Raw genomic sequence first — 10,739 nt, 5'->3', positions numbered from 1 at the left:
CTACACCTTAGAGCGCATCGCTACCAAAGCCGATTCCATGACAAAGTTAATCACGAGGGTGGCCAACAAAAAAGGGGGGCTATCGGAGGATAATCTTAGGCGACTCTTCCACGCCTTCCTAATCAGCCACATTAACTATATAGCCCTGGCCCACAAATGGAGCAGAAGGGACGCGGCTAGAGTAGAAACAATCATTCGCAAGAGCATAAAAAAGGCACTGGGTCTCCCACAGAGCACCAGTACCGAAAGGCTGTTGGAGCTAGGTGTCCACAACACCTTTGAAGAGATAGTCGAGGCGCAACAGATGGCACAGGTTGCAAGACTGGCTTCCACGGAAGCCGGCAGACAGCTACTAGCGCATATCGGTCAAGGTTCGTGCATCACCAAACAGAGGGAGTGCGCGCTTCCCGTCAAAGTCAGAGAAATGTATTCAGTATCCCAGATACCTAGAAATATGCACCCTCAGCACAATTACGGCAGACGTAAAGCGAGGGCCAGGTCCCTTCTTAGCCTAGCGGCTAAGATTGAGGACAACGTCGCCTTCGCCGACGCTGCGCAATACGCTGCTTCCAATCATTTTGTTTCGGGTGCCTACATCGCTGCGGGGGGAGCTGCTGACGTCGCTTACGCATCAAAATGTAAACGCCGACAAAGCCGAACAGGTGGCTGTAGCCATCGCCATGGCCACCACGAACCGTTCCACTATCTTCTCAGACTCGCGAGCTGCCGTTAGAGCATTCATGAAAGGCTCGGTATGCAAGGAAGCCGCTCGCGTTCTCTCTGCAGCATCTTGGACAGGCAAAAAGCACTTAATCTGGTTCCCCGGTCACATGGGCAGCGATGCTCATGAAGCCGTCCCCAACGCCAACGAACTTGCTCACTCCCAGGCGCGAGATCTCACCCGCCGCACCGGAAGTGGGCAATCGGAGGCTGGGGAATGGCAATGGCAAAGGGACCCTCTCCTTACTTTTAACGAGGTCTGCAAGCACTATCAACTAGGGCGTCGGAAGTTTCCACTTCCACACCCACACCTAAACAGACCACAGGCAATCACCCTGCGAATGCTGCAGACGGAGACGTATCCGTCTCCATTTATTTGCTCAAAGTTCCTAGGCGGCATCAACCCGGGCTGTCCGCGCTGTGGACATCCCAGATGCACTCTTAAGCACATGCTCTGGCAGTGCCTCGACTTGTGCGGGGGCTCAGGGTCTCCCTCTTCGGAGGAAGACTGGCTCCGGCTCGTCACCAGCTCCGCCAAGGAAGAGCAACTCAGGGCTGTCCAGAGAGCCCGCGATATCGCCGAGAGTCTCAACCTCCCGGCTCCGTCGTGGGTGCGGCCCGCAGACGCTGCCCCCTAACGGGGACACTCATCGTCTTCTCAGGAGCAAAATAAAAGTTCTTTGTCTGTCTGTCTGTCTGTCTGTCTGTCTGTCTGTCTGTCTGTCTGTCTGACTGAACACTATGCACTGTAGCGCGACGGACGCGACAGAAGACGCAGGAAACGCGCAGAGACGAAGCGCCATATACCGTCTTCTTTATTGTGGCTCTTTAATGGAGTACGTGACACGTCGCCAACTAGTATTGATCCTCTGCCACGGCTATCGAGACATACAGTACGCTGTGCTTGGGCAATACCGATTGTCCCAATTTTTCTCTTCTTCCCTGCCCCATACCTTTCGCCGATCCGTGAGAGCTACAAGCGACGCTGTCAGCGTTTCCGGTAAGCAACGAACAGGCGTTCACGAGTACGAAATCGCGAGTTCTCGACGACCATATATGAAAGACTACCTTTTTTTTTTTTTTGGCAAATGCCAGAATAGGCGGAGTAAGCGGCTTGACTTCACTTCACTTCTCGATTTGCTTAGTTAGGGACCGCCGGTAACAGACCATGCTTCAGAGAGAAGCATATATAAATAACAAAATAAGCATTTCCTTTCTCGCTAACTGCATCAAGTTCACTTCACTGGTAGCTACGGAATGGGCGACTTTCTGACGTGCTCGACGCTACAAGGGTGCGTGACGAAGTCCACTGGTGACATTCGCTTCTGGCGTGACGAGGGCGTGACCGCTTCATAGGCTGCGTCATAGGCTGCCGCGGTGGCGTCCGCTGTTGAGCACGAGGTCGCGGGACCGAATCCCGGCCGCGGCGGTCGCTTTTGCATGAGAAGCCAAATGCAAAAAAAAAAAAAAAAAAAAAAAAGAAAGGACCCGCTCGTAACCTAGATTGAGGCGTACGTTAAAGAACCCCCGGTGGTCAAAATTAATCTGGATTCCTTCACCACGGCGTGTCTCACAATGAAATCGTCGTTGTGGCAGGCAAAACCCCAGCATTGCCATTTGTTGGGCTTGTTGGTAAACTGAGTTGTAAAGCATAGGATAGGATAGGAATAACCTTAATAAAGTGCCGGCAAACGACGATTTAACGAGTCGTGACGCTGGCCAAGCGTCGACCCGGGGTTATACCCTACTCTGCACTAGCCCAGTTAGCGCCAGCGAACAAGGACAGAAGGGAGACGACGCCACAATGCGCATTGTGGTGACCCCAGAACTTACTTCATTGTAATTTTCCTGGAATAGTTTATAATACACATTATTTATATACATAAACTAATTCGAAACAGTTCATGTTCTTGGTACTTCCCATATCTAAGAATCGAATATAATCACATGATTGTTATTACATTACACCATAACACCCATGTTTCACCGCATCTATGACCGATTTTAGAGACATACGGGTATTCCAATAATCAAAATAATTGTAACGGAGTGTGAAAGCCAATGGCTAAATAGTAGACCATGTCTTAGATGGTGTTTCACGACACTGTGCGTAATAACTAAACACTGAAATAGCTGCATTGATTCACTTCAAAGCACCTGAATGCAGAAAAGGGAGGTTTTTACACTACGATAACATTATTGGGGGAGTACATTTTCAGTGGCTGAGAGTAAACTACAGGAAAATGGGAATTAAGAGTATTATGACCACAGCAAAGCACGGTGATGTGCCACAAAGCGAAAATTCGCAATTACGCACACGGAGCCATGCGTTTAAAAAAAAAGTTATAACAGGCTATAGAATAATCCCACGGATGACATAACATACTTGACATGCTTTCACGCTTAAATTTGCAACCTGCAGTTTTAAGAAGGGTTGAACAATTTCTTACTAATCACATGCCATCAGTGCATATCAATAACAATACTTCTGAGCCCCTTTCTGCAAGATCAGGCGTTCCACAGGGATGTGTATTAGATACCGTTATGTTTCTAATATATATTAATGGTCTACCATTACATGTGTCCAGCAAAATCTTCATATATTCTGATGGTTGTGTTAGTTATCGTTCAGTTGCTAACAATAATCAACAAAGCGCTCTGCAGAAGGACTCACAGATATCCGAGGACACGTAAGTCCTTCTAGGGTTTCGAATGCGAAAGCATTAATGTCCAATCGAACGCCGCTGAGCGGTCGGGGGCCAGTGAACGCGTTCAGACGTTCGGCCAACGCCTCCTACATAGCACAAGGCCGGTCAACTTCGGCAAGGTAGCGTGATGTCACGCTACCTTCCCCGACTGCCATATAATCTAATGCGGACGTTCCCGAGTAAGCCGCGGTGATTTTTGCGTCACCGCTTTCGTCACGCCGAGCTTTGCAATGGAAATTTCGGTCCAAGTAGCATGCTGTCCTAAAGCAAAGCGCACAGGCCGGCTATCTAGGAGGTGCTCGTTTAGCCCCGTGGGCAAGACACGCGGCCTCAGAGCGTGGGCTCGTCGGTTCGAAACTCACTGCCACCCCTTTGGAATTTATTCTGTTTTTCGTGCATTACTTTCTCTATGGCGATCACCGAGGCCAAGTTAGAACGCAGGCGAGAGCGTGCACCGACAAGGCACGCGTGGTTAACACAGGCTTCCGAGAGCGAAAGCGAGGGTGACGTGACGTCACTGCGATGCCCTCTTTCCTCCGTCGAGGCGCGCGCGTGACGTGGCGTCGCAGCTTTATTAATGGGAATTCAGGTGCCGTTTCGCTGCTACAGACGCCGGCTTTTTCGCTCAATGGGCCCATTCGATGCTTTCGCATCAATAACATTGGAACCATTTGGTGTTCCAGCGCGAAGTCTCTAACGAGCCCATCGAGACTGTTAGCAATTTCGAGTACTTAGATGTTACAGTCCCAAATGAGCTCGACTGGAGTGTGCCTGTGACTGACGTAATTTCATCAGCTAACAAATTAAATCGCTTGGGCTCTTGAGACGTCACCTACAAAACAGCCAACAGCACGCGAAACTACTAGCTTACGATACACTAATACGTGCCAAATAGAATACGCATAAGCCATTTGGACCCTCCGTGGTTGCTCAGTGGCTATGGTGTTAGGCTGCTGAGCACGAGTTCGCGGGATCGAATCCCGGCCACGGCGGCCGCATTTCGTTGGGGGCGAAATGCGAAAACACCCGTGTACTTAGATTTAGGTGCACGTTAAAGAACCCCAGGTGGTCGAAATTTCCGGAGTCCTCCACTACGGCGTGCCTCATAATCAGAAAATGGTTTTGGCACGTAAAACCCCATAATTTAATTTAATTTTTAATAAGCCATTTGGAACCCTCGCCAGAGTTCCCTCACAAACGCCCTTGAAGCCTTTCAAAATCGTGCCATCCGGTTGTTCACTCCGCTTTCTCGTGCGATATCAGCGTAACTTGTCTAAAAGCAGAATCTGGCATACAAACCCTTTCCCACCGTCGTTTCATTGCTAGCTTGTCATTATTCCATAAGCTTTACCAGAGTGTACACCATACATTTTGCCACCCTCACGCATATGCCATCGCAGAGGGCGTTGTTTAAACATAGCGCGTCCTCACGCGCGTACTGTCACTTTTGCATCTTTCTTTCTTTTTTTTTTTTCATACAGCCAAAGACTGAAACGACCTTGCGCACGGTATCGCTGCCATGACCGGCTAATCCGTATTCATGCACGTAATCACATCGCGATACTCACTGTAACAAAATGTTCAATATCTTTTACCCCACCCCTTATGTAATACCCCCCAGAGGAGTCTTTAAGGGAATAAAGTGAAAGCGAAAGTTGACATATCGTCGCCTACTCCCTAGAGAGTGAGATAGATAAATTGGATGCGAAAGGCGTGGAGGTTAACCGGAAAATAAAGATCCAATTTGCAACACTGTACTGGAGAAGGAGTAAATGATAGAAAGATAAAAAGAAAAGCATAGGTCGAGACAGAGAGAGAGAGAGAGAGAGATAAAAAGAAGCACACACGCATGTAGGAACTCGGTCGTCAAAGTCGTTAAACTAAGCCGCTTCACCGGAGGAACTTCAGTAGCGCCTTTGTCGCCTTCTTGTGAATACCCTATAAGCGGCACTCCAAGATCGTCTGCTCAGAAAGCGGCCGGCCGTCGAGGCGTGCCAACGCTGTCGCGAGGGGCTCTCTCTGGGAGATGTCGCCGGGACAGCGACAGACGACATGGTTTCCTTGCTGCCGAAACTGTTACAGGCAGCACTGCTGACCCTTCCGATGCTGCTAGGAAAATTATTCGCCAAAGATACTCCAAGCTACAGTTGGCAAACTACAGCTGCCTTGGTTCGATATAGTCCTTATGGAATGCGAAGTATGAGGGATGGGTCCAGGCGGTGAAGACGAGTATGCCGGAACCCTGGCGTCTTCTACATGGATCGTGTGACATCACGCACGAGCAGGTAAACCTTCTTGGCGGTATCTATTCTCGACAGCGGCATGGGTTCCTGCCCGCCATCTACGTGAGCCCTATTAATCGCTTCATCGGCGTCTTTATTACCCCTGATGCCTCAGTGGGCGGATCTGCAGAAGCTGTGACCTTAGCAGCAAAGGCCGCCGTGATTCAGTTTAAAACTTGTCACCAGACAACGTCAATTGTTGCGGAGCTTGCTGCACTTCGCAAACGCACTTCGTGTGATTCATGAATAACCACGAATTATGAATTATCAATTCTAAGGCAGCCCTGCAGTGTCTGCCTTGCGCTCTGCTTCGCGGACCACAAGAGCAACTAAAAGCAATATGACAGCTACATCGCCAACTGGCATGTAACTGATGATGTCATTTTTCAGTGGCGCAGGTGGTTGTTGTGGTGGTGTTGCAGCAGGCGGGGTTAGTCTGGCATACATAGCCGGAAATTGTACCGCCTGAGCCTCCTACGAGTGTCATTATGTGTGTCACCAAGTGTAGAAGAGCCCCATATCTCGCACGAAGGCAATAAGCAGTCGTAGCGCCCTCTTCCCGATTGCCGCAGGCCTTCCGAGGAAAATGACGCCTTCAAAGGTCCTGTGCAAAGTCCTATTTTGCAGGCTGTCGGCCATCGCTTTTCTTTCTGTGCCGAACTGCAGGCATAGCCAAATGAAATGTTCGATATCGCCGATATCAGCACACAAGGCACAGAGCGGGGAAGCGCATCATCCAGTCTTGAATAACCAAGCCGCGATGTACGCAGAGTCGGTGCTGAAGCGGTACAACAGCGCTGCTTCTTCTAAGTCGCGTACTCCTAAATTCCCTGAACTTGCCTACGCTCTGTCCAGCTTCTTTCTTCTTGAAGTAGTGCACACAACATTTACTCTCGCAGTTATTCACTGACACGTTCATTCGTTCCTTCGTCTGTCCATCTGAAGCGCATCGTCCCAGGGCCGACAAGTGGACGAAGCAACCGTTCTCTATCTCACGTTTGGCGCACCAGCCACCACGGCCAAAACAGGGCGGAGAGCGTTCCGGCAGATCCTCGCGGCGATCGGCGCGCCACCTACACGGGCAGCGCCGGCACCTACAAGCACCTCCACGGCGCATCCTGTTCTCCGGCCAGCCGCCGCGGCCATGTATTACGATTATAACCGATCGCCGAACAAGATCCCCCTCGGATCGCGCATCCATCTCGGCCCCTGTTCCTCCTCACGCAGCCCATCAGTCTCTCTCTCTCCTCTCCATCTCTCATTCTCTCTCTCTCTCCCGGCGGTGGTACATCGCGAAGACACGGCCGCGGGACACGCGAAACAGCCGGGCAGCAAGATTTATCCCCGTCGCCGCCGCTGACGGCGGGCCTCGGCGACGAAAGCCTACCGCCGCAAAACGAGGGTGGAAGGCAGGCGGGTGGGGGAGGGTGTAGAGCAACAAGAGGACGATAGGAGGGGGGGTGGGGGGGAAGAGAAGCAGGAAAAATTAGTGCCGCTGTAGTACACGGCTTCCGAAACGAGCTGCGGGTGGGCACCTCGCACCGCCACGACAACGACGTCGACAGCGACGACGCAAATGCGTGCACCGCCCGCACGGAGACGCCCTAAGTGCGGTCATACGTCAAGAGCCCCGCGCCCACGCTATTTACCAGACGGGGACGCGTAATGTGGCTTGTTCTGGTACTACATGCGCGATGCTCAGAGCTCGATGGGACGCCGGAGCGCACGTATCTGCCTTTCGACCTCCTCCTCTGGAGCCCAGACCACAGAGTCTTCCCCTGGTGCTCGCGGCATTACGCGCGCACGCACGCACGCACGCACGCACACACACACACGCATATATATATATATATATATATATATATATATAGAACTGTATCTAATCGCTCGAATGTTCTGTTTGTAAATGACAGCACATAGGACAAACTACAACGTTGATAATAAGTGCCATGCTGTTCTACAACGTCTTACGCTTTCATAAAAGCAAAGTACGTATTCTTTAACACCCAAAAGATAGCGTAACCGCAAATATCCTTGAATCAGGTTTCCGCTCCCACTGAGAAAGAGAGCTTTGAGAATCGTATCACATTATTAAATTTAGAGCGGTAGCTTGTGGAATCAATGAAACTTCTGACAAACTTTCCTTTTTTTCCTGCTCAGTGTGCGGGCTCCACGAGACTTTCGTCGCTCATTATTATAGATATGTATTTTACTTTTCGTCTGACTTCTTGTCGGTATGATGTCTAAATGTTTGCACGTGTATATCTCGCTCTCACACGTTTTCTCTCTCTTTGTTTTTTGTTTTGATATTCGATAGCGCCGGTGCACGTGTTCATTGCCCCTCTTTTCCGAATGCGCGCACGTCTATTTTCTGTTATCACGCGTTTTTTTTTTTTTATACATCTCCTGTCCAGTTTATTACTCAGATGCTCTGTATCAATTCGTTGTTAAGCAATCAACAGTGCTGCATTCCTTTCCCTTCTTTAATGCGAAGCATTCTTCGCCAACTTCAGGCACCTTGAGCGTATCTATCCATTTAACCTCTTGAGCCACTGGGTATATAGCTCGTGCGCGCGTCGCCGGCGTGGTCCCGGCATCGTCGTCATTCGAGCCAGCAAGACGCCGCATGCGCGTTTGTTTCTTACGAAATGTTATAAAATGTTACAAAATGCCGTAAAATGTTTTACAGCGTAAGCTGTTATGGGCTCATCCCAATAAGCGTTCCGGTTGGCGATGGTGTGCGTCGCCGCTGCCTACTTCTGTAGCAGCTATCGCCCGGAATGATAAAAAGAAAAGTTTAAAATACACAGGTCCCGCCGGGATCGAACGCGGGCCCGCTACGTGGGAGTCAGCTACTGTATCACTGAGGCACGACAGCATTTTTTTTGCTTTATTACATGGGAGCTGAATCTTGAGAAAAATACGAAAAATAAAGCACTACAAAAATTTGAGGTAACTGAAAACACATTCAAAAGTCCGGCGCTGTTCCTTCTGCAGCGCACACACTATGAACGTAGGCAGCAGATTCCTGGAAAAAAAAAAAAAAAAAAAACAACAACCGAGTGCTCCGCTGTGGTTCAGAGTGCCTGTCGCACATTCTACTGCGCTAAAGGCTGTGTAGGCCAAGTACCATGAACGTGTCATATGGTAGGTCACAGGGATCTTTAAAAGGTAGGAAACGAATTGTGTATGGTGCAATATCTAAATCCTTTTTAAGTGTTATTTGGAGAATGTTCCAGAAGAACACGGCATCCCTACAATCTACAAAACAGTGATCAATCGTTTCAGCATGCGGACACAAGCAGTAGTTTGTCAACCTAACCACATTTCGACAGGAAATGTTGCAGAATGTAACTTAAACAAAAAGAAAATGTTTCATCTCTGGATAATTCGACGGCCAAATTCGCGAACATCTAGGTACAAAAAAAGCGCACGATAATTGGGAACAGGAATCAATGTGTATAAGTGCAGCAGACATTTCTTTGCGGGAGGCAGTGAAAATATAATCAGTACTAAAGCGAGCCTTAACGAAGTGAAAGCCTTGGACATGCTCCTTCAAGAAGTCCCAAGGAGCCGATGGTGCAAGAACGTCCCATTTCGCTACACACACTTTCAAGGTACACCTCATGCAAAGCTTGATCGAATCTATGTATCATTACCTATCCTCCCTAGACTACACGGCTACAATGTACACCTTGTGTTCCTCAGTGATCACAGTTTGGCGACTGTTTGTTTTGGCAACCGGCAATTTCAAAGTTCGCGGATGTGTTAGAATTCATGAGAAAATTACTAATATGTTACTCTCACATAAGCCTTTCATAAAGCGCGTCCAGGAAATTCTTATTCAAGTATCAAGTCGCAGTTCTCTATAACTCTTTGCACAATGAGAGACATCCAAGCAAGAAGTTAAAATTATATACATTGAAGAAACTTCCATATTGTCTTTTGAGAAAAAATGAAAATATGAGGAGCTGCGCATGTTGCTAGACCAGCTACACGAAGTTGAATGTCTGCATCCTGGCAAGTACATTGAAAAAATTTACAACGTTCAGCCACATATCCCGACTATGGACCCTGAGAGATACTGAGGCGCACTAGCCCGAGCGTGTACTCGTCGGTATTAGGAGAAATAGACTTGCAGTCGTTCGCTTGGTGAAGTTCTCGGGATGGAGTGTGCCGGAGCAACTGTTAACGACCAGGCTAGAATAATGAAAGCATACACGGACCATTATGATAATATTTTTCGGTGTCAGAAAGTAATCAATACTGAAACTGAAACACAAAAATTTGTTTCGTTGCTGCCACAACTAAGTCAAGAAGAATATGATGATGTTGATAGAGACGTATGTGTCACAGAAGTTGAGGTAACCACTGTTTCGCTTGCTAAGAGGGAGGGGGGGGGGGGGCAAAACTCCTGGTCCTGATAGCTTGAGTGCGGAATTTTATTAGCGCTTTTGCTCTATATGGCCTCCCTCTCTGCTTAAAGTGTACGAAGAAGCCTGCAGGATTGCATACTGTAAGAGTTGTCGGACGATCCCACCGCTGTCAACCAGATGTAGGAGTCGTCGGATGATCTCGATGCTGCCACCATTTGAAGGAGTTGAAGGTCGTAGAGATGAACTCGGTGAACAGGATTTATTTACATTATTTACATCCTATAGACAAGACATATATCGACAGTCTAGCGTGACTCCCATATGGAGCCCGCAAGACCAACATACAGCAAACAGCTTAAGAGCACACAGCTCACGAGTACATTTCGAGCACGACAACGAGCACTCAGCTCACTACGACGAGCACACACTAGCAGCCGGCAAACGCTGCTTATAAGCACTTGGTCCCCCCCTTGATTCCAAGCGGACGGAAACGTTCGTCCAGTCATCGTTCGACGTCACCGTTCAACGTCGCCGTAGACCAGCCCTTTTGGAGGAGGATGAGAGCTGTCGACTTGGAGGAGGATGAGGGCTTACCTACACGTGCCGCACACATACACACAGGTGTAAAGGTACGGAGCAGACGTCAGAGGAGC

Source organism: Dermacentor andersoni, chromosome 2 (assembly GCF_023375885.2).
Source record: "Dermacentor andersoni chromosome 2, qqDerAnde1_hic_scaffold, whole genome shotgun sequence".
NCBI lineage: Eukaryota > Metazoa > Arthropoda > Arachnida > Ixodida > Ixodidae > Dermacentor > Dermacentor andersoni.
The sequence above is the reverse complement of the archived record's forward strand: the minus strand, read 5'-3'. Positions refer to the sequence as shown.